Below are 24,544 nucleotides of genomic sequence, written 5' to 3'. Positions count from 1 at the left end.
TTTTCAAAAAATGAAAAGTATCCAAAGCGTCTCAAACTCGCGTCATATGATGCCCGAGATCCGAAAGGGCAGAAAAAGTTTGCGGAACCTGTTTCCCTGCTCTGGATTCTGAACAAGCTGAAGAAAGCTGAGTGCAGCTCAGGAGAGAAAAAGAAGACAAAAGCTGTGACCCGCGGGTCAGGATTTTTTCAAAAAAATGAAAAGTATCCAAAGCGTCTCAAACTCGCGTCATATGATGCCCGAGATCCAAAAGGGCAGAAAAAGTTTGCAGAACCTGTTTCCCTGCTCTAGATTCTGAACAAGCTGCAGAAACCTGAGTGCAGCTCAGGAGAGATAAAGAAGGCAAAAACTATGACCCGCGGGTCAGGATTTTTTCAAAAAAATGAAAAGTATCCAAAGCGTCTCAAACTCGCGTCATATGATGCCCGAGATCCGAAAGGGCAGAAAATGTTTGCGGAACCTGTTTCCCTGCTCTAGATTCTGAACAAGCTGCAGAAACCTGAGTGCAGCTCAGGAGAGAAAAAGATGTCAAAAAGTGTGACCCGCAGGTCAGGATTTTTTCAAAAAACTGAAAAGTATCCAAATTATCTCAAACTCACGTCATATAATGCCCGAGATCCGAAAGGGCAGAAAAAAATTGCGGAACCTGTTTCCCTGCTCTAGTTTCTGAACAAGCTGCAGAAACCTGAGTGCAGCTCAGGAGAGAAAAAGAAGACAAAAACTGTGACCCGCGGGTCAGGATTTTTTCAAAAAAATGAAAAGTATCCAAATTATCTCAAACTCACGTCATATAATGCCCGAGATCCGAAAGGGCAGAAAAAAATTGCGGAACCTGTTTCCCTGCTCTAGTTTCTGAACAAGCTGCAGAAACCTGAGTGCAGCTCAGGAGAGAAAAAGAAGGCAAAAACTGTCTGAAGAAGCTGCAGAAACCTGAGTGCAGCTCAGGAGAGAAAAAGAAGGCAAAAACTGTGACAGGTCAGGATTTTTTCAAAAAAATGAAAAGTATCCAAAGCGTCTCAAACTCACGTCATATGATGCCCGAGATCCAAAAGGGCAGAAAAAGTTTGCAGAACCTGTTTCCCTGCTCTAGATTCTGAACAAGCTGCAGAAACCTGAGTGCAGCTCAGGAGAGAAAAAGAAGGCAAAAACTATGACGCGCGGGTCAGGATTTTTTCAAAAAAATGAAAAGTATCCAAAGAGTCTCAAACTCGCGTCATATGATGCCCGAGATCCGAAAGGGTAGAAAAAGTTTGCGGAACCTGTTTCCCTGCTCTGGATTATGAACAAGCTGCAGAAACCTGAGTGCAGCTCAGGAGAGAAAAAGAAGGCAAAAACTATGACCCGCGGGACAGGATTTTTTCAAAAAAATGAAAAGTATCCAAAGCATCTCAAACTCACGTCATATGATACCCGAGATCCGAAAGGGCAGAAAAAGTTTGCGGAACCTGTTTCCCTGCTCTAGATTCTGAACAAGCTGCAGAAACCTGAGTGCAGCTCAGGAGAGAAAAAGAAGGCAAAAACTGTGACCCCCGGGGTCAGGATTTTTTCAAAAAAATGAAAAGTATCCAAAGCGTCTCAAACTCGCGTCATATGATGCCCGAGATCCGAAAGGGCAGAAAAAGTTTGCGGAACCTGTTTCCCTGCTCTAGATTCTGAACAAGCTGCAGAAACCTGAGTGCAGCTCAGGAGAGAAAAAGAAGACAAAAACTGTGACCCGCGGGTCAGGATTTTTCCAAAAAAATGAAAAGTATCCAAAGCGTCTCAAACTCGCGTCATATGATGCCCGAGATCTGAAAGGGCAGAAAAAGTTTGCGGAACCTGTTTCCCTGCTCTAGATTCTGAACAAGCTGCAGAAACCTGAGTGCAGCTCAGGAGAGAAAAAGAAGGCAAAAACTGTGACCCGCGAGTCAGGATTTTTTCAAAAAAATGAAAAGTATCCAAAGCGTCTCAAACTCGCGTCATATGATGCCCGAGATCCAAAAGGGCAGAAAAAGTTTGCAGAACCTGTTTCCCTGCTCTAGATTCTGAACAAGCTGCAGAAACCTGAGTGCAGCTCAGGAGAGATAAAGAAGGCAAAAACTATGACCCGCGGGTCAGGATTTTTTCAAAAAAATGAAAAGTATCCAAAGCGTCTCAAACTCGCGTCATATGATGCCCGAGATCCGAAAGGGCAGAAAATGTTTGCGAAACCTGTTTCCCTGCTCTAGATTCTGAACAAGCTGCAGAAACCTTACTGCAGCTCAGGAGAGAAAAAGATGTCAAAAAGTGTGACCCGCGGATCAGGATTTTTTCAAAAAAATGAAAAGTATCCAAAGCATCTCAAACTCGCGTCATATGATGCCCGAGATCCGAAAGGGCAGAAAAAGTTTGCGGAACCTGTTTCCCTGCTCTAGATTCTGAACAAGCTGCAGAAACCTGAGTGCAGCTCAGGAGAGAAAAAGAAGACAAAAGCTGTGACCTGCGGGTCAGGATTTTTTCAAAAATATGAAAAGTATCCAAAGCATCTCAAACTCGCTTCATATAATGCCTAAGATCCGAAAGGGCAGAAAAAGTTTACGGAACCTGTTTCCCTGCTCTAGATTCTGAACAAGCTGCAGAAACCTGAGTGCAGCTCAGGAGAGAAAAAGATGTCAAAAAGTGTGACCCACGGGTCAGGATTTTTTCAAAAAATGAAAAGTATCCAAAGCGTCTCAAACTCGCGTCATATGATGCCCGAGATCCGAAAGGGCAGAAAAAGTTTGCGGAACCTGTTTCCCTGCTCTGGATTCTGAACAAGCTGAAGAAAGCTGAGTGCAGCTCAGGAGAGAAAAAGAAGACAAAAGCTGTGACCCGCGGGTCAGGATTTTTTCAAAAAAATGAAAAGTATCCAAAGCGTCTCAAACTCGCATCATATGATGCCCGAGATCCGAAAGGGCAGAAAGGAATTGTGGAACCTGTTTCCCTGCTCTAGATTCTGAACAAGCTGCAGAAACCTGAGTGCAGCTCAGGAGAGAAAAAGAAGACAAAAACTGTGACCCGCAGGTCAGGATTTTTTCAAAAAACTGAAAAGTATCCAAATTATCTCAAACTCACGTCATATAATGCCCGAGATCCGAAAGGGCAGAAAAAAATTGCGGAACCTGTTTCCCTGCTCTAGTTTCTGAACAAGCTGCAGAAACCTGAGTGCAGCTCAGGAGAGAAAAAGAAGACAAAAACTGTGACCCGCGGGTCAGAATTTTTTCAAAAAAATGAAAAGTATCCAAATTATCTCAAACTCGCGTCATATAATGCCCGAGATCCGAAAGGGCAGAAAAAAATTGCGGAACCTGTTTCCCTGCTCTAGTTTCTGAACAAGCTGCAGAAACCTGAGTGCAGCTCAGGAGAGAAAAAGAAGGCAAAAACTGTCTGAAGAAGCTGCAGAAACCTGAGTGCAGCTCAGGAGAGAAAAAGAAGGCAAAAACTGTGACAGGTCAGGATTTTTTCAAAAAAATGAAAAGTATCCAAAGCGTCTCAAACTCACGTCATATGATGCCCGAGATCCAAAAGGGCAGAAAAAGTTTGCAGAACCTGTTTCCCTGCTCTAGATTCTGAACAAGCTGCAGAAACCTGAGTGCAGCTCAGGAGAGAAAAAGAAGGCAAAAACTATGACGCGCGGGTCAGGATTTTTTCAAAAAAATGAAAAGTATCCAAAGCGTCTCAAACTCGCGTCATATGATGCCCGAGATCCGAAAGGGTAGAAAAAGTTTGCGGAACCTGTTTCCCTGCTCTGGATTATGAACAAGCTGCAGAAACCTGAGTGCAGCTCAGGAGAGAAAAAGAAGGCAAAAACTATGACCCGCGGGACAGGATTTTTTCAAAAAAATGAAAAGTATCCAAAGCATCTCAAACTCACGTCATATGATACCCGAGATCCGAAAGGGCAGAAAAAGTTTGCGGAACCTGTTTCCCTGCTCTAGATTCTGAACAAGCTGCAGAAACCTGAGTGCAGCTCAGGAGAGAAAAAGAAGGCAAAAACTGTGACCCCCGGGGTCAGGATTTTTTCAAAAAAATGAAAAGTATCCAAAGCGTCTCAAACTCGCGTCATATGATGCCCGAGATCCGAAAGGGCAGAAAAAGTTTGCGGAACCTGTTTCCCTGCTCTAGATTCTGAACAAGCTGCAGAAACCTGAGTGCAGCTCAGGAGAGAAAAAGAAGACAAAAGCTGTGACCCGCGGGTCAGGATTTTTTCAAAAAAATGAAAAGTATCCAAAGCATCTCAAACTCGCGTCATATAATGCCCAAGATCCGAAAGGGCAGAAAAAGTTTACGGAACCTGTTTCCCTGCTCTAGATTCTGAACAAGCTGCAGAAACCTGAGTGCAGCTCAGGAGAGAAAAAGAAGACAAAAACTGTGACCCGCAGGTCAGGATTTTTTCAAAAAACTGAAAAGTATCCAAAGCGTCTCAAACTCGCGTCATATGATGCCCGAGATCCGAAAGGGCAGAAAAAGTTTGCGGAACCTGTTTCCCTGCTCTAGATTCTGAACAAGCTGCAGAAACCTGAGTGCAGCTCAGGAGAGAAAAAGAAGACAAAAGCTGTGACCCGCGGGTCAGGATTTTTTCAAAAAAATGAAAAGTATCCAAAGCGTCTCAAACTCGCATCATATGATGCCCGAGATCCGAAAGGGCAGAAAAGAATTGTGGAACCTGTTTCCCTGCTCTAGATTCTGAACAAGCTGCAGAAACCTGAGTGCAGCTCAGGAGAGAAAAAGAAGACAAAAACTGTGACCCGCAGGTCAGGATTTTTTCAAAAAACTGAAAAGTATCCAAATTATCTCAAACTCACATCATATAATGCCCGAGATCCGAAAGGGCAGAAAAAAATTGCGGAACCTGTTTCCCTGCTCTAGTTTCTGAACAAGCTGCAGAAACCTGAGTGCAGCTCAGGAGAGAAAAAGAAGACAAAAACTGTGACTCGCGGGTCAGGATTTTTTCAAAAAAATGAAAAGTATCCAAATTATCTCAAACTCACGTCATATAATGCCCGAGATCCGAAAGGGCAGAAAAAAATTGCGGAACCTGTTTCCCTGCTCTAGTTTCTGAACAAGCTGCAGAAACCTGAGTGCAGCTCAGGAGAGAAAAAGAAGACAAAAACTGTCTGAAGAAGCTGCAGAAACCTGAGTGCAGCTCAGGAGAGAAAAAGAAGGCAAAAACTGTGACAGGTCAGGATTTTTTCAAAAAAATGAAAAGTATCCAAAGCATCTCAAACTCACGTCATATGATGCCCGAGATCCAAAAGGGCAGAAAAAGTTTGCAGAACCTGTTTCCCTGCTCTAGATTCTGAACAAGCTGCAGAAACCTGAGTGCAGCTCAGGAGAGAAAAAGAAGGCAAAAACTATGACGCGCGGGTCAGGATTTTTTCAAAAAAATGAAAAGTATCCAAAGCGTCTCAAACTCGCGTCATATGATGCCCGAGATCCAAAAGGGTAGAAAAAGTTTGCGGAACCTGTTTCCCTGCTCTGGATTATGAACAAGCTGCAGAAACCTGAGTGCAGCTCAGGAGAGAAAAAGAAGGCAAAAACTATGACCCGCGGGACAGGATTTTTTCAAAAAAATGAAAAGCATCCAAAGCATCTCAAACTCACGTCATATGATACCCGAGATCCGAAAGGGCAGAAAAAGTTTGCGGAACCTGTTTCCCTGCTCTAGATTCTGAACAAGCTGCAGAAACCTGAGTGCAGCTCAGGAGAGAAAAAGAAGGCAAAAACTGTGACCCCCGGGGTCAGGATTTTTTCAAAAAAATGAAAAGTATCCAAAGCGTCTCAAACTCGCGTCATATGATGCCCGAGATCCGAAAGGGCAGAAAAAGTTTGCGGAACCTGTTTCCCTGCTCTAGATTCTGAACAAGCTGCAGAAACCTGAGTGCAGCTCAGGAGAGAAAAAGAAGACAAAAGCTGTGACCCGCGGGTCAGGATTTTTTCAAAAAAATGAAAAGTATCCAAAGCATCTCAAACTCGCGTCATATAATGCCCAAGATCCGAAAGGGCAGAAAAAGTTTACGGAACCTGTTTCCCTGCTCTAGATTCTGAACAAGCTGCAGAAACCTGAGTGCAGCTCAGGAGAGAAAAAGAAGACAAAAACTGTGACCCGCAGGTCAGGATTTTTTCAAAAAACTGAAAAGTATCCAAAGCGTCTCAAACTCGCGTCATATGATGCCCGAGATCCGAAAGGGCAGAAAAAGTTTGCGGAACCTGTTTCCCTGCTCTAGATTCTGAACAAGCTGCAGAAACCTGAGTGCAGCTCAGGAGAGAAAAAGAAGACAAAAACTGTGACCCGCGGGTCAGGATTTTTTCAAAAAAATGAAAAGTATCCAAAGCGTCTCAAACTCGTGTCATATGATGCCCGAGATCCGAAAGGGCAGAAAAAAATAGCGGAACCTGTTTCCCTGCTCTAGATTCTGAACAAGCTGCAGAAACCTGAGTGCAGCTCAGGAGAGAAAAAGAATGCAAAAACTCTGACCCGCGGGTCAGGATTTTTTCAAAAAAATGAAAAGTATCCAAAGCATCTCAAACTCGCGTCATATGATACCCGAGATCCGAAAGGGCAGAAAAAGTTTGTGGAACCTGTTTCCCTGCTCTAGATTCTGAACAAGCTGCAGAAACCTGAGTGCAGCTCAGGAGAGAAAAAGAAGGCAAAAACTTTGACCGGCGGGTCAGGATTTTTTCAAAAAAATGAAAAGTATCCAAAGCGTCTCAAACTCGCATCATATGATGCCCGAGATCCAAAAGGGCAGAAAAAGTTTGCGGAACCTGTTTCCCTGCTCTAGATTCTGAACAAGCTGCAGAAACCTGAGTGCAGCTCAGGAGAGAAAAAGAAGACAAAAGCTGTGACCCGCGGGTCAGGATTTTTTCAAAAATATGAAAAGTATCCAAAGCATCTCAAACTCGCGTCATATAATGCCCAAGATCCGAAAGGGCAGAAAAAGTTTACGGAACCTGTTTCCCTGCTCTAGATTCTGAACAAGCTGCAGAAACCTGAGTGCAGCTCAGGAGAGAAAAAGAAGACAAAAACTGTGACCCGCGGGTCAGGATTTTTTCAAAAAACTGAAAAGTATCCAAAGCGTCTCAAACTCGCGTCATATGATGCCCGAGATCCGAAAGGGCAGAAAAAGTTTGCGGAACCTATTTCCCTGCTCTAGATTCTGAACAAGCTGCAGAAACCTGAGTGCAGCTCAGGAGAGAAAAAGAAGACAAAAACTGTGACCCGCGGGTCAGGATTTTTTCAAAAAAATGAAAAGTATCCAAAGCGTCTCAAACTCGCGTCATATGATGCCCGAGATCCGAAAGGGCAGAAAAAAATTGCGGAACCTATTTCCCTGCTCTAGATTCTGAACAAGCTGCAGAAACCTGAGTGCAGCTCAGGAGAGAAAAAGAATGCAAAAACTCTGACCCGCGGGTCAGGATTTTTTCAAAAAAATGAAAAGTATCCAAAGCATCTCAAACTCACGTCGTATGATACCCGAGATCCGAAAGGGCAGAAAAAAATTGCGGAACCTATTTCCCTGCTCTAGATTCTGAACAAGCTGCAGAAACCTGAGTGCAGCTCAGGAGAGAAAAAGAATGCAAAAACTCTGACCCGCGGGTCAGGATTTTTTCAAAAAAATGAAAAGTAACCAAAGTGTCTCAAACTCGCATCATATGATGCCCGAGATCCAAAAGGGCAGAAAAAGTTTGCGGAACCTGTTTCCCTGCTCTAGATTCTGAACAAGCTGCAGAAACCTGAGTGCAGCTCAGGAGAGGAAAAGATGGCAAAAAGTGTGACCCGCGGGTCAGGATTTTTTCAAAAAAATAAAAAGTATCCAAAGCGTCTCAAACTCGCGTCATTTGATGCCCGAGATCCAAGAGGGCAGAAAAAGTTTGCGGAACCTGTTTCCCTGCTCTAGATTCTGAACAAGCTGCAGAAACCTGAGTGCAGCTCAGGAGAGAAAAAGAAGGCAAAAACTGCCTGAAGAAGCTGCAGAAACCTGAGTGCAGCTCAGGAGAGGAAAAGATGGCAAAAAGTGTAACCCGCGGGTCAGGATTTTTTCAAAAAAATGAAAAGTATCCAAAGCGTCTCAAACTCGCGTCATATGATGCCCAAGATCCAAAAGGGCAGAAAAAGTTTGCGGAACCTGTTTCCCTCCTCTAGATTCTGAACAAGCTGCAGAAACCTGAGTGCAGCTCAGGAGAGAAAAAGAAGACAAAAGCTGTGACCCGCGGGTCAGGATTTTTTCAAAAAAATGAAAAGTATCCAAAGCATCTCAAACTCGCGTCATATAATGCCCAAGATCCGAAAGGGCAGAAAAAGTTTACGGAACCTGTTTCCCTGCTCTAGATTCTGAACAAGCTGCAGAAACCTGAGTGCAGCTCAGGAGAGAAAAAGAAGACAAAAACTGTGACCCGCGGGTCAGGATTTTTTCAAAAAAATGAAAAGTATCCAAAGCGTCTCAAACTCGTGTCATATGATGCCCGAGATCCGAAAGGGCAGAAAAAAATAGCGGAACCTGTTTCCCTGCTCTAGATTCTGAACAAGCTGCAGAAACCTGAGTGCAGCTCAGGAGAGAAAAAGAAGGCAAAAACTCTGACCCGCGGGTCAGGATTTTTTCAAAAAAATGAAAAGTATCCAAAGCATCTCAAACTCGCGTCATATGATACCCGAGATCCGAAAGGGCAGAAAAAGTTTGTGGAACCTGTTTCCCTGCTCTAGATTCTGAACAAGCTGCAGAAACCTGAGTGCAGCTCAGGAGAGAAAAAGATGTCAAAAAGTGTGACCCGCGGATCAGGATTTTTTCAAAAAAATGAAAAGTATCCAAAGCATCTCAAACTCGCGTCATATGATGCCCGAGATCCGAAAGGGCAGAAAAAGTTTGCGGAACCTGTTTCCCTGCTCTAGATTCTGAACAAGCTGCAGAAACCTGAGTGCAGCTCAGGAGAGAAAAAGAAGACAAAAGCTGTGACCTGCGGGTCAGGATTTTTTCAAAAATATGAAAAGTATCCAAAGCATCTCAAACTCGCTTCATATAATGCCTAAGATCCGAAAGGGCAGAAAAAGTTTACGGAACCTGTTTCCCTGCTCTAGATTCTGAACAAGCTGCAGAAACCTGAGTGCAGCTCAGGAGAGAAAAAGATGTCAAAAAGTGTGACCCACGGGTCAGGATTTTTTCAAAAAATGAAAAGTATCCAAAGCGTCTCAAACTCGCGTCATATGATGCCCGAGATCCGAAAGGGCAGAAAAAGTTTGCGGAACCTGTTTCCCTGCTCTGGATTCTGAACAAGCTGAAGAAAGCTGAGTGCAGCTCAGGAGAGAAAAAGAAGACAAAAGCTGTGACCCGCGGGTCAGGATTTTTTCAAAAAAATGAAAAGTATCCAAAGCGTCTCAAACTCGCATCATATGATGCCCGAGATCCGAAAGGGCAGAAAAGAATTGTGGAACCTGTTTCCCTGCTCTAGATTCTGAACAAGCTGCAGAAACCTGAGTGCAGCTCAGGAGAGAAAAAGAAGACAAAAACTGTGACCCGCAGGTCAGGATTTTTTCAAAAAACTGAAAAGTATCCAAATTATCTCAAACTCACGTCATATAATGCCCGAGATCCGAAAGGGCATAAAAATTGCAGAACCTGTTTCCCTGCTCTAGATTCTGAACAAGCTGCAGAAACCTGAGTGCAGCTCAGGAGAGAAAAAGAAGACAAAAACTGTGACCCGCGGGTCAGGATTTTTTCAAAAAAATGAAAAGTATCCAAAGCGTCTCAAACTCGTGTCATATGATGCCCGAGATCCGAAAGGGCAGAAAAAAATAGCGGAACCTGTTTCCCTGCTCTAGATTCTGAACAAGCTGCAGAAACCTGAGTGCAGCTCAGGAGAGAAAAAGAATGCAAAAACTCTGACCCGCGGGTCAGGATTTTTTCAAAAAAATGAAAAGTATCCAAAGCATCTCAAACTCGCGTCATATGATACCCGAGATCCGAAAGGGCAGAAAAAGTTTGTGGAACCTGTTTCCCTGCTCTAGATTCTGAACAAGCTGCAGAAACCTGAGTGCAGCTCAGGAGAGAAAAAGAAGGCAAAAACTTTGACCGGCGGGTCAGGATTTTTTCAAAAAAATGAAAAGTATCCAAAGCGTCTCAAACTCGCATCATATGATGCCCGAGATCCAAAAGGGCAGAAAAAGTTTGCGGAACCTGTTTCCCTGCTCTAGATTCTGAACAAGCTGCAGAAACCTGAGTGCAGCTCAGGAGAGAAAAAGAAGACAAAAGCTGTGACCCGCGGGTCAGGATTTTTTCAAAAATATGAAAAGTATCCAAAGCATCTCAAACTCGCGTCATATAATGCCCAAGATCCGAAAGGGCAGAAAAAGTTTACGGAACCTGTTTCCCTGCTCTAGATTCTGAACAAGCTGCAGAAACCTGAGTGCAGCTCAGGAGAGAAAAAGAAGACAAAAACTGTGACCCGCGGGTCAGGATTTTTTCAAAAAACTGAAAAGTATCCAAAGCGTCTCAAACTCGCGTCATATGATGCCCGAGATCCGAAAGGGCAGAAAAAGTTTGCGGAACCTGTTTCCCTGCTCTAGATTCTGAACAAGCTGCAGAAACCTGAGTGCAGCTCAGGAGAGAAAAAGAAGACAAAAACTGTGACCCGCGGGTCAGGATTTTTTCAAAAAAATGAAAAGTATCCAAAGCGTCTCAAACTCGCGTCATATGATGCCCGAGATCCGAAAGGGCAGAAAAAAATTGCGGAACCTATTTCCCTGCTCTAGATTCTGAACAAGCTGCAGAAACCTGAGTGCAGCTCAGGAGAGAAAAAGAATGCAAAAACTCTGACCCGCGGGTCAGGATTTTTTCAAAAAAATGAAAAGTATCCAAAGCATCTCAAACTCACGTCGTATGATACCCGAGATCCGAAAGGGCAGAAAAAAATTGCGGAACCTATTTCCCTGCTCTAGATTCTGAACAAGCTGCAGAAACCTGAGTGCAGCTCAGGAGAGAAAAAGAATGCAAAAACTCTGACCCGCGGGTCAGGATTTTTTCAAAAAAATGAAAAGTAACCAAAGTGTCTCAAACTCGCATCATATGATGCCCGAGATCCAAAAGGGCAGAAAAAGTTTGCGGAACCTGTTTCCCTGCTCTAGATTCTGAACAAGCTGCAGAAACCTGAGTGCAGCTCAGGAGAGGAAAAGATGGCAAAAAGTGTGACCCGCGGGTCAGGATTTTTTCAAAAAAATAAAAAGTATCCAAAGCGTCTCTAACTCGCGTCATTTGATGCCCGAGATCCAAGAGGGCAGAAAAAGTTTGCGGAACCTGTTTCCCTGCTCTAGATTCTGAACAAGCTGCAGAAACCTGAGTGCAGCTCAGGAGAGAAAAAGAAGGCAAAAACTGCCTGAAGAAGCTGCAGAAACCTGAGTGCAGCTCAGGAGAGGAAAAGATGGCAAAAAGTGTAACCCGCGGGTCAGGATTTTTTCAAAAAAATGAAAAGTATCCAAAGCGTCTCAAACTCGCGTCATATGATGCCCAAGATCCAAAAGGGCAGAAAAAGTTTGCGGAACCTGTTTCCCTCCTCTAGATTCTGAACAAGCTGCAGAAACCTGAGTGCAGCTCAGGAGAGAAAAAGAAGACAAAAGCTGTGACCCGCGGGTCAGGATTTTTTCAAAAAAATGAAAAGTATCCAAAGCATCTCAAACTCGCGTCATATAATGCCCAAGATCCGAAAGGGCAGAAAAAGTTTACGGAACCTGTTTCCCTGCTCTAGATTCTGAACAAGCTGCAGAAACCTGAGTGCAGCTCAGGAGAGAAAAAGAAGACAAAAACTGTGACCCGCGGGTCAGGATTTTTTCAAAAAAATGAAAAGTATCCAAAGCGTCTCAAACTCGTGTCATATGATGCCCGAGATCCGAAAGGGCAGAAAAAAATAGCGGAACCTGTTTCCCTGCTCTAGATTCTGAACAAGCTGCAGAAACCTGAGTGCAGCTCAGGAGAGAAAAAGAAGGCAAAAACTCTGACCCGCGGGTCAGGATTTTTTCAAAAAAATGAAAAGTATCCAAAGCATCTCAAACTCGCGTCATATGATACCCGAGATCCGAAAGGGCAGAAAAAGTTTGTGGAACCTGTTTCCCTGCTCTAGATTCTGAACAAGCTGCAGAAACCTGAGTGCAGCTCAGGAGAGAAAAAGATGTCAAAAAGTGTGACCCGCGGATCAGGATTTTTTCAAAAAAATGAAAAGTATCCAAAGCATCTCAAACTCGCGTCATATGATGCCCGAGATCCGAAAGGGCAGAAAAAGTTTGCGGAACCTGTTTCCCTGCTCTAGATTCTGAACAAGCTGCAGAAACCTGAGTGCAGCTCAGGAGAGAAAAAGAAGACAAAAGCTGTGACCTGCGGGTCAGGATTTTTTCAAAAATATGAAAAGTATCCAAAGCATCTCAAACTCGCTTCATATAATGCCTAAGATCCGAAAGGGCAGAAAAAGTTTACGGAACCTGTTTCCCTGCTCTAGATTCTGAACAAGCTGCAGAAACCTGAGTGCAGCTCAGGAGAGAAAAAGATGTCAAAAAGTGTGACCCACGGGTCAGGATTTTTTCAAAAAATGAAAAGTATCCAAAGCGTCTCAAACTCGCGTCATATGATGCCCGAGATCCGAAAGGGCAGAAAAAGTTTGCGGAACCTGTTTCCCTGCTCTGGATTCTGAACAAGCTGAAGAAAGCTGAGTGCAGCTCAGGAGAGAAAAAGAAGACAAAAGCTGTGACCCGCGGGTCAGGATTTTTTCAAAAAAATGAAAAGTATCCAAAGCGTCTCAAACTCGCATCATATGATGCCCGAGATCCGAAAGGGCAGAAAAGAATTGTGGAACCTGTTTCCCTGCTCTAGATTCTGAACAAGCTGCAGAAACCTGAGTGCAGCTCAGGAGAGAAAAAGAAGACAAAAACTGTGACCCGCAGGTCAGGATTTTTTCAAAAAACTGAAAAGTATCCAAATTATCTCAAACTCACGTCATATAATGCCCGAGATCCGAAAGGGCAGAAAAAAATTGCGGAACCTGTTTCCCTGCTCCAGTTTCTGAACAAGCTGCAGAAACCTGAGTGCAGCTCAGGAGAGAAAAAGAAGACAAAAACTGTGACCCGCGGGTCAGAATTTTTTCAAAAAAATGAAAAGTATCCAAATTATCTCAAACTCGCGTCATATAATGCCCGAGATCCGAAAGGGCAGAAAAAAATTGCGGAACCTGTTTCCCTGCTCTAGTTTCTGAACAAGCTGCAGAAACATGAGTGCAGCTCAGGAGAGAAAAAGAAGGCAAAAACTGTCTGAAGAAGCTGCAGAAACCTGAGTGCAGCTCAGGAGAGAAAAAGAAGGCAAAAACTGTGACAGGTCAGGATTTTTTCAAAAAAATGAAAAGTATCCAAAGCGTCTCAAACTCACGTCATATGATGCCCGAGATCCAAAAGGGCAGAAAAAGTTTGCAGAACCTGTTTCCCTGCTCTAGATTCTGAACAAGCTGCAGAAACCTGAGTGCAGCTCAGGAGAGAAAAAGAAGGCAAAAACTATGACGCGCGGGTCAGGATTTTTTCAAAAAAATGAAAAGTATCCAAAGCGTCTCAAACTCGCGTCATATGATGCCCGAGATCCGAAAGGGTAGAAAAAGTTTGCGGAACCTGTTTCCCTGCTCTGGATTATGAACAAGCTGCAGAAACCTGAGTGCAGCTCAGGAGAGAAAAAGAAGGCAAAAACTATGACCCGCGGGACAGGATTTTTTCAAAAAAATGAAAAGTATCCAAAGCATCTCAAACTCACGTCATATGATACCCGAGATCCGAAAGGGCAGAAAAAGTTTGCGGAACCTGTTTCCCTGCTCTAGATTCTGAACAAGCTGCAGAAACCTGAGTGCAGCTCAGGAGAGAAAAAGAAGGCAAAAACTGTGACCCCCGGGGTCAGGATTTTTTCAAAAAAATGAAAAGTATCCAAAGCGTCTCAAACTCGCGTCATATGATGCCCGAGATCCGAAAGGGCAGAAAAAGTTTGCAGAACCTGTTTCCCTGCTCTAGATTCTGAACAAGCTGCAGAAACCTGAGTGCAGCTCAGGAGAGAAAAAGAAGACAAAAGCTGTGACCCGCGGGTCAGGATTTTTTCAAAAAAATGAAAAGTATCCAAAGCATCTCAAACTCGCGTCATATAATGCCCAAGATCCGAAAGGGCAGAAAAAGTTTACGGAACCTGTTTCCCTGCTCTAGATTCTGAACAAGCTGCAGAAACCTGAGTGCAGCTCAGGAGAGAAAAAGAAGACAAAAACTGTGACCCGCAGGTCAGGATTTTTTCAAAAAACTGAAAAGTATCCAAAGCGTCTCAAACTCGCGTCATATGATGCCCGAGATCCGAAAGGGCAGAAAAAGTTTGCGGAACCTGTTTCCCTGCTCTAGATTCTGAACAAGCTGCAGAAACCTGAGTGCAGCTCAGGAGAGAAAAAGAAGACAAAAGCTGTGACCCGCGGGTCAGGATTTTTTCAAAAAAATGAAAAGTATCCAAAGCGTCTCAAACTCGCATCATATGATGCCCGAGATCCGAAAGGGCAGAAAAGAATTGTGGAACCTGTTTCCCTGCTCTAGATTCTGAACAAGCTGCAGAAACCTGAGTGCAGCTCAGGAGAGAAAAAGAAGACAAAAACTGTGACCCGCAGGTCAGGATTTTTTCAAAAAACTGAAAAGTATCCAAATTATCTCAAACTCACGTCATATAATGCCCGAGATCCGAAAGGGCAGAAAAAAATTGCGGAACCTGTTTCCCTGCTCTAGTTTCTGAACAAGCTGCAGAAACCTGAGTGCAGCTCAGGAGAGAAAAAGAAGACAAAAACTGTGACTCGCGGGTCAGGATTTTTTCAAAAAAATGAAAAGTATCCAAATTATCTCAAACTCACGTCATATAATGCCCGAGATCCGAAAGGGCAGAAAAAAATTGCGGAACCTGTTTCCCTGCTCTAGTTTCTGAACAAGCTGCAGAAACCTGAGTGCAGCTCAGGAGAGATAAAGAAGACAAAAACTGTCTGAAGAAGCTGCAGAAACCTGAGTGCAGCTCAGGAGAGAAAAAGAAGGCAAAAACTGTGACAGGTCAGGATTTTTTCAAAAAAATGAAAAGTATCCAAAGCATCTCAAACTCACGTCATATGATGCCCGAGATCCAAAAGGGCAGAAAAAGTTTGCAGAACCTGTTTCCCTGCTCTAGATTCTGAACAAGCTGCAGAAACCTGAGTGCAGCTCAGGAGAGAAAAAGAAGGCAAAAACTATGACGCGCGGGTCAGGATTTTTTCAAAAAAATGAAAAGTATCCAAAGCGTCTCAAACTCGCGTCATATGATGCCCGAGATCCAAAAGGGTAGAAAAAGTTTGCGGAACCTGTTTCCCTGCTCTGGATTATGAACAAGCTGCAGAAACCTGAGTGCAGCTCAGGAGAGAAAAAGAAGGCAAAAACTATGACCCGCGGGACAGGATTTTTTCAAAAACATGAAAAGTATCCAAAGCATCTCAAACTCACGTCATATGATACCCGAGATCCGAAAGGGCAGAAAAAGTTTGCGGAACCTGTTTCCCTGCTCTAGATTCTGAACAAGCTGCAGAAACCTGAGTGCAGCTCAGGAGAGAAAAAGAAGGCAAAAACTGTGACCCCCGGGGTCAGGATTTTTTCAAAAAAATGAAAAGTATCCAAAGCGTCTCAAACTCGCGTCATATGATGCCCGAGATCCGAAAGGGCAGAAAAAGTTTGCGGAACCTGTTTCCCTGCTCTAGATTCTGAACAAGCTGCAGAAACCTGAGTGCAGCTCAGGAGAGAAAAAGAAGACAAAAGCTGTGACCCGCGGGTCAGGATTTTTTCAAAAAAATGAAAAGTATCCAAAGCATCTCAAACTCGCGTCATATAATGCCCAAGATCCGAAAGGGCAGAAAAAGTTTACGGAACCTGTTTCCCTGCTCTAGATTCTGAACAAGCTGCAGAAACCTGAGTGCAGCTCAGGAGAGAAAAAGAAGACAAAAACTGTGACCCGCAGGTCAGGATTTTTTCAAAAAACTGAAAAGTATCCAAAGCGTCTCAAACTCGCGTCATATGATGCCCGAGATCCGAAAGGGCAGAAAAAGTTTGCGGAACCTGTTTCCCTGCTCTAGATTCTGAACAAGCTGCAGAAACCTGAGTGCAGCTCAGGAGAGAAAAAGAAGACAAAAACTGTGACCCGCGGGTCAGGATTTTTTCAAAAAAATGAAAAGTATCCAAAGCGTCTCAAACTCGTGTCATATGATGCCCGAGATCCGAAAGGGCAGAAAAAAATAGCGGAACCTGTTTCCCTGCTCTAGATTCTGAACAAGCTGCAGAAACCTGAGTGCAGCTCAGGAGAGAAAAAGAATGCAAAAACTGTGACCCGCGGGTCAGGATTTTTTCAAAAAAATGAAAAGTATCCAAAGCATCTCAAACTCGCGTCATATGATACCCGAGATCCGAAAGGGCAGAAAAAGTTTGTGGAACCTGTTTCCCTGCTCTAGATTCTGAACAAGCTGCAGAAACCTGAGTGCAGCTCAGGAGAGAAAAAGAAGGCAAAAACTTTGACCGGCGGGTCAGGATTTTTTCAAAAAAATGAAAAGTATCCAAAGCGTCTCAAACTCGCATCATATGATGCCCGAGATCCAAAAGGGCAGAAAAAGTTTGCGGAACCTGTTTCCCTGCTCTAGATTCTGAACAAGCTGCAGAAACCTGAGTGCAGCTCAGGAGAGAAAAAGAAGACAAAAGCTGTGACCCGCGGGTCAGGATTTTTTCAAAAATATGAAAAGTATCCAAAGCATCTCAAACTCGCGTCATATAATGCCCAAGATCCGAAAGGGCAGAAAAAGTTTACGGAACCTGTTTCCCTGCTCTAGATTCTGAACAAGCTGCAGAAACCTGAGTGCAGCTCAGGAGAGAAAAAGAAGACAAAAACTGTGACCCGCAGGTCAGGATTTTTTCAAAAAACTGAAAAGTATCCAAAGCGTCTCAAACTCGCGTCATATGATGCCCGAGATCCGAAAGGGCAGAAAAAGTTTGCGGAACCTGTTTCCCTGCTCTAGATTCTGAACAAGCTGCAGAAACCTGAGTGCAGCTCAGGAGAGAAAAAGAAGACAAAAACTGTGACCCGCGGGTCAGGTTTTTTTCAAAAAAATGAAAAGTATCCAAAGCGTCTCAAACTCGCGTCATATGATGCCCGAGATCCGAAAGGGCAGAAAAAAATTGCGGAACCTATTTCCCTGCTCTAGATTCTGAACAAGCTGCAGAAACCTGAGTGCAGCTCAGGAGAGAAAAAGAATGCAAAAACTCTGACCCGCGGGTCAGGATTTTTTCAAAAAAATGAAAGGTAACCAAAGTGTCTCAAACTCGCATCATATGATGCCCGAGATCCAAAAGGGCAGAAAAAGTTTGCGGAACCTGTTTCCCTGCTCTAGATTCTGAACAAGCTGCAGAAACCTGAGTGCAGCTCAGGAGAGGAAAAGATGGCAAAAAGTGTGACCCGCGGGTCAGGATTTTTTCAAAAAAATAAAAAGTATCCAAAGCGTCTCAAACTCGCGTCATTTGATGCCCGAGATCCAAAAGGGCAGAAAAAGTTTGCGGAACCTGTTTCCCTGCTCTAGATTCTGAACAAGCTGCAGAAACCTGAGTGCAGCTCAGGAGAGAAAAAGAAGGCAAAAACTGCCTGAAGAAGCTGCAGAAACCTGAGTGCAGCTCAGGAGAGGAAAAGATGGCAAAAAGTGTAACCCGCGGGTCAGGATTTTTTCAAAAAAATGAAAAGTATCCAAAGCGTCTCAAACTCGCGTCATATGATGCCCAAGATCCAAAAGGGCAGAAAAAGTTTGCGGAACCTGTTTCCCTCCTCTAGATTCTGAACAAGCTGCAGAAACCTGAGTGCAGCTCAGGAGAGAAAAAGAAGACAAAAGCTGTGACCCGCGGGTCAGGATTTTTTCAAAAAAATGAAAAGTATCCAAAGCATCTCAAACTCGCGTCATATAATGCCCAAGATCCGAAAGGGCAGAAAAAGTTTACGGAACCTGTTTCCCTGCTCTAGATTCTGAACAAGCTGCAGAAACCTGAGTGCAGCTCAGGAGAGAAAAAGAAGACAAAAACTGTGACCCGCAGGTCAGGATTTTTTCAAAAAACTGAAAAGTATCCAAAGCGTCTCAAACTCGCGTCATATGATGCCCGAGATCCGAAAGGGCAGAAAAAGTTTGCGGAACCTGTTTCCCTGCTCTAGATTCTGAACAAGCTGCAGAAACCTGAGTGCAGCTCAGGAGAGAAAAAGAAGACAAAAACTGTGACCCGCGGGTCAGGATTTTTTCAAAAAAATGAAAAGTATCCAAAGCGTCTCAAACTCGTGTCATATGATGCCCGAGATCCGAAAGGGCAGAAAAAAATAGCGGAACCTGTTTCCCTGCTCTAGATTCTGAACAAGCTGCAGAAACCTGAGTGCAGCTCAGGAGAGAAAAAGAAGGCAAAAACTCTGACCCGCGGGTCAGGATTTTTTCAAAAAAATGAAAAGTATCCAAAGCATCTCAAACTCGCGTCATATGATACCCGAGATCCGAAAGGGCAGAAAAAGTTTGTGGAACCTGTTTCCCTGCTCTAGATTCTGAACAAGCTGCAGAAACCTGAGTGCAGCTCAGGAGAGAAAAAGAAGGCAAAAACTTTGACCGGCGGGTCAGGATTTTTTCAAAAAAATGAAAAGTATCCAAAGCGTCTCAAACTCGCATCATATGATGCCCGAGATCCAAAAGGGCAGAAAAGGTTTGCGGAACCTGTTTCCCTGCTCTAGATTCTGAACAAGCTGCAGAAACCTGAGTGCAGCTCAGGAGAGAAAAAGAAGACAAAAGCTGTGACCCGCGGGTCAGGATTTTTTCAAAAATATGAAAAGTATCCAAAGCATCTCAAACTCGCGTCATATAATGCCCAAGATCCGAAAGGGCAGAAAAAGTTTACGGAACCTGTTTCCCTGCTCTAGATTCTGAACAAGCTGCAGAAACCTGAGTGCAGCTCAGGAGAGAAAAAGAAGACAAAAACTGTGACCCGCAGGTCAGGATTTTTTCAAAAAACTGAAAAGTATCCAAAGCGTCTCAAACTCGCGTCATATGATGCCCGAGATCCGAAAGGGCAGAAAAAGTTTGCGGAACCTGTTTCCCTGCTCTAGATTCTGAACAAGCTGCAGAAACCTGAGTGCAGCTCAGGAGAGAAAAAGAAGACAAAAACTGTGACCCGCGGGTCAGGATTTTTTCAAAAAAATGAAAAGTATCCAAAGCGTCTCAAACTCGCGTCATATGATGCCCGAGATCCGAAAGGGCAGAAAAAAATTGCGGAACCTGTTTCCCTGCTCTAGATTCTGAACAAGCTGCAGAAACCTGAGTGCAGCTCAGGAGAGAAAAAGAATGCAAAAACTCTGACCCGCGGGTCAGGATTTTTTCAAAAAAATGAAAAGTATCCAAAGCATCTCAAACTCACGTCGTATGATACCCGAGATCCGAAAGGGCAGAAAAAAATTGCGGAACCTATTTCCCTGCTCTAGATTCTGAACATGCTGCAGAAACCTGAGTGCAGCTCAGGAGAGGAAAAGATGGCAAAAAGTGTGACCCGCGGGTCAGGATTTTTTCAAAAAAATAAAAAGTATCCAAAGCGTCTCGAACTCGCGTCATTTGATGCCCGAGATCCAAAAGGGCAGAAAAAGTTTGCGGAACCTGTTTCCCTGCTCTAGATTCTGAACAAGCTGCAGAAACCTGAGTGCAGCTCAGGAGAGAAAAAGAAGGCAAAAACTGCCTGAAGAAGCTGCAGAAACCTGAGTGCAGCTCAGGAGAGGAAAAGATGGCAAAAAGTGTAACCCGCGGGTCAGGATTTTTTCAAAAAAATGAAAAGTATCCAAAGCGTCTCAAACTCGCGTCATATGATGCCCAAGATCCAAAAGGGCAGAAAAAGTTTGCGGAACCTGTTTCCCTCCTCTAGATTCTGAACAAGCTGCAGAAACCTGAGTGCAGCTCAGGAGAGAAAAAGAAGGCAAAAACTCTGACCCCCGGGGTCAGGATTTTTTCAAAAAAATGAAAAGTATCCAAAGCGTCTCAAACTCGCGTCATATGATGCCCGAGATCCGAAATTGCAGAAAATGTTTGCGGAACCTGTTTCCCTGCTCTAGATTCTGAACAAGCTGCAGAAACCTTACTGCAGCTCAGGAGAGAAAAAGATGTCAAAAAGTGTGACCCGCGGGTCAGGATTTTTTCAAAAAAATGAAAAGTATCCAAAGCGTCTCAAACTCGCGTCATATGATGCCCGAGATCCGAAAGGGCAGAAAAAGTTTGCGGAACCTGTTTCCCTGCTCTAGATTCTGAACAAGCTGCAGAAACCTGAGTGCAGCTCAGGAGAGAGAAAGAAGACAAAAGCTGTGACCTGCGGGTCAGGATTTTTTCAAAAATATGAAACGTATCCAAAGCGTCTCAAACTCGCGTCATATAATGCCCGAGATCCGAAAGGGCAGAAAAAGTTTGCGGAACCTGTTTCCCTGCTCTAGATTCTGAACAAGCTGCAGAAACCTGAGTGCAGCTCAGGAGAGAAAAAGAAGGAAAAAACTGCCTGAAGAAGCTGCAGAAACCTGAGTGCAGCTCAGGAGAGAAAAAGAAGGCAAAAACTCTGACCCGCGGGTCAGGATTCTTTCAAAAAAATGAAAAGTATCCAAAGCATCTCAAACTCCCGTCATATGATGCCCGAGATCCGAAAGGGCAGAAAAAGTTTGCGGAACCTGTTTCCCTGCTCTAGATTCCGAACAAGCTGCAGAAACCTGAGTGCAGCTCAGGAGAGAAAAAGATGGCAAAAACTATGACCCGCGGGTCAGGATTTTTTCAAAAAAATGAAAAGTATCCAAAGCGTCTCAAACTCACGTCACATGATGCCCGAGATCCAAAAGGGCAGAAAAAGTTTGCGGAACCTGTTTCCCTGCTGTAGATTCTGAACAAGCTGCAGAAACCTGAGTGCAGCTCAGGAGAGAAAAAGAAGGCAAAAACTCTGACCCGCGGGTCAGGATTTTTTCAAAAAAATGAAAAGTATCCAAAGCATCTCAAACTCGCGTCATATGATGCCCGAGATCCGAAAGGGCAGCAAAAGTTTGCGGAACCTGTTTCCCTGCTCTAGATTCTGAACAAGCTGCAGAAACCTGAGTGCAGCTCAGGAGAGAAAAAGAAGGCAAAAACTGTGACCGGCGGGTCAGGATTTTTTCAAAAAAATGAAAAATATCCAAAGCGTCTCAAACTCGCGTCATATGATGCCCAAGAACCAAAAGGGTAGAAAAAGTTTGCGGAACCTGTTTCCCTCCTCTAGATTCTGAACAAGCTGCAGAAACCTGAGTGCAGCTCAGGAGAGAAAAAGAAGGCAAAAACTGTGACCCCCAGGGTCAGGATTTTTTCAAAAAAATGAAAAGTATCCAAAGCGTCTCAAACTCGCGTCATATGATGCCCGAGATCCGAAAGGGCAGAAAATGTTTGCGGAACCTGTTTCCCTGCTCTAGATTCTGAACAAGCTGCAGAAACCTTACTGCAGCTCAGGAGAGAAAAAGATGTCAAAAAGTGTGACCCGCGGGTCAGGATTTTTTCAAAAAAATGAAAAGTATCCAAAGCATCTCAAACTCACGTCATATGATGCCCGAGATCCGAAAGGGCAGAAAAAGTTTGCGGAACCTGTTTCCCTGCTCTAGATTCTGAACAAGCTGCAGAAACCTGAGTGCAGCTCAGGAGAGAAAAAGAAGACAAAAGCTGTGACCCCGCGGGTCAGGATTTTTTCAAAAATATGAAAAGTATCCAAAGCATCTCAAACTCGCGTCATATAATGCCTAAGATCCAAAAGGGCAGAAAAAGTTTACGGAACCTGTTTCCCTGCTCTAGATTCTGAACAAGCTGCAGAAACCTGAGTGCAGCTCAGGAGAGAAAAAGATGTCAAAAAGTGTGACCCACGGGTCAGGATTTTTTCAAAAAATGAAAAGTATCCAAAGCGTCTCAAACTCGCGTCATATGATGCCCGAGATCCGAAAGGGCAGAAAAAGTTTGCGGAACCTGTTTCCCTGCTCTAGATTCTGAACAAGCTGCAGAAACCTGAGTGCAGCTCAGGAGAGAAAAAGAAGACAAAAACTGTGACCCGCGGGTCAGGATTTTTCCAAAAAAATGAAAAGTATCCAAAGCGTCTCAAACTCGCGTCATATGATGCCCGAGATCTGAAAGGGCAGAAAAAGTTTGTGGAACCTGTTTCCCTGCTCTAGATTCTGAACAAGCTGCAGAAACCTGAGTGCAGCTCAGGAGAGAAAAAGAAGGCAAAAAGAGTGACCCGCGGGTCAGGATTTTTTCAAAAAAATGAAAAGTATCCAAATTATCTCAAACTCACGTCATATAATGCCCGAGATCCGAAAGGGCAGAAAAAAATTGCGGAACCTGTTTCCCTGCTCTAGTTTCTGAACAAGCTGCAGAAACCTGAGTGCAGCTCAGGAGAGAAAAAGAAGGCAAAAACTGTCTGAAGAAGCTGCAGAAACCTGAGTGCAGCTCAGGAGAGAAAAAGAAGGCAAAAACTGTGACAGGTCAGGATTTTTTCAAAAAAATGAAAAGTATCCAAAGCGTCTCAAACTCACGTCATATGATGCCCGAGATCCGAAAGGGCAGAAAAAGTTTGCAGAACCTGTTTCCCTGCTCTAGATTCTGAACAAGCTGCAGAAACCTGAGTGCAGCTCAGGAGAGAAAAAGAAGGCAAAAACTGTGACCCGCGAGTCAGGATTTTTTCAAAAAAATGAAAAGTATCCAAAGCGTCTCAAACTCGCGTCATATGATGCTCGAGATCTGAAAGGGCAGAAAAAGTTTGCGGAACCTGTTTCCCTGCTCTAGATTCTGAACAAGCTGCAGAAACCTTAGTGCAGCTCAGGAGAGAAAAAGAAGGCAAAAAGAGTGACCCGCGGGTCAGGATTTTTTCAAAAAAATGAAAAGTATCCAAATTATCTCAAACTCACGTCATATAATGCCCGAGATCCGAAAGGGCAGAAAAAAATTGCGGAACCTGTTTCCCTGCTCTAGTTTCTGAACAAGCTGCAGAAACCTGAGTGCAGCTCAGGAGAGAAAAAGAAGGCAAAAACTGTCTGAAGAAGCTGCAGAAACCTGAGTGCAGCTCAGGAGAGAAAAAGAAGGCAAAAACTGTGACAGGTCAGGATTTTTTCAAAAAAATGAAAAGTATCCAAAGCGTCTCAAACTCGCGTCATATGATGCCCGAGATCCAAAAGGGCAGAAAATGTTTGCAGAACCTGTTTCCCTGCTCTAGATTCTGAACAAGCTGCAGAAACCTGAGTGCAGCTCAGGAGAGATAAAGAAGACAAAAGCTGTGACCCGCGGGTCAGGATTTTTTCAAAAATATGAAAAGTATCCAAAGCATCTCAAACTCGCGTCATATAATGCCTAAGATCCAAAAGGGCAGAAAAAGTTTACGGAACCTGTTTCCCTGCTCTAGATTCTGAACAAGCTGCAGAAACCTGAGTGCAGCTCAGGAGAGAAAAAGATGTCAAAAAGTGTGACCCACGGGTCAGGATTTTTTCAAAAAATGAAAAGTATCCAAAGCGTCTCAAACTCGCGTCATATGATGCCCGAGATCCGAAAGGGCAGAAAAAGTTTGCGGAACCTGTTTCCCTGCTCTAGATTCTGAACAAGCTGCAGAAACCTGAGTGCAGCTCAGGAGAGAAAAAGAAGACAAAAACTGTGACCCGCGGGTCAGGATTTTTCCAAAAAAATGAAAAGTATCCAAAGCGTCTCAAACTCGCGTCATATGATGCCCGAGATCTGAAAGGGCAGAAAAAGTTTGTGGAACCTGTTTCCCTGCTCTAGATTCTGAACAAGCTGCAGAAACCTGAGTGCAGCTCAGGAGAGAAAAAGAAGGCAAAAACTGTCTGAAGAAGCTGCAGAAACCTGAGTGCAGCTCAGGAGAGAAAAAGAAGGCAAAAACTGTGACAGGTCAGGATTTTTTCAAAAAAATGAAAAGTATCCAAAGCGTCTCAAACTCACGTCATATGATGCCCGAGATGCGAAAGGGCAGAAAAAGTTTGCAGAACCTGTTTCCCTGCTCTAGATTCTGAACAAGCTGCAGAAACCTGAGTGCAGCTCAGGAGAGAAAAAGAAGGCAAAAACTGTGACCCGCGAGTCAGGATTTTTTCAAAAAAATGAAAAGTATCCAAAGCGTCTCAAACTCGCGTCATATGATGCTCGAGATCTGAAAGGGCAGAAAAAGTTTGCGGAACCTGTTTCCCTGCTCTAGATTCTGAACAAGCTGCAGAAACCTTAGTGCAGCTCAGGAGAGAAAAAGAAGGCAAAAAGAGTGACCCGCGGGTCAGGATTTTTTCAAAAAAATGAAAAGTATCCAAATTATCTCAAACTCACGTCATATAATGCCCGAGATCCGAAAGGGCAGCAAAAAATTGCGGAACCTGTTTCCCTGCTCTAGTTTCTGAACAAGCTGCAGAAACCTGAGTGCAGCTCAGGAGAGAAAAAGAAGGCAAAAACTGTCTGAAGAAGCTGCAGAAAC

The sequence above is a fragment of the Rhineura floridana genome, chromosome 2 (genome assembly GCF_030035675.1).
Source record: "Rhineura floridana isolate rRhiFlo1 chromosome 2, rRhiFlo1.hap2, whole genome shotgun sequence".
Taxonomy (NCBI): Eukaryota; Metazoa; Chordata; class Lepidosauria; order Squamata; family Rhineuridae; genus Rhineura; species Rhineura floridana.
The sequence above is the reverse complement of the archived record's forward strand: the minus strand, read 5'-3'. Positions refer to the sequence as shown.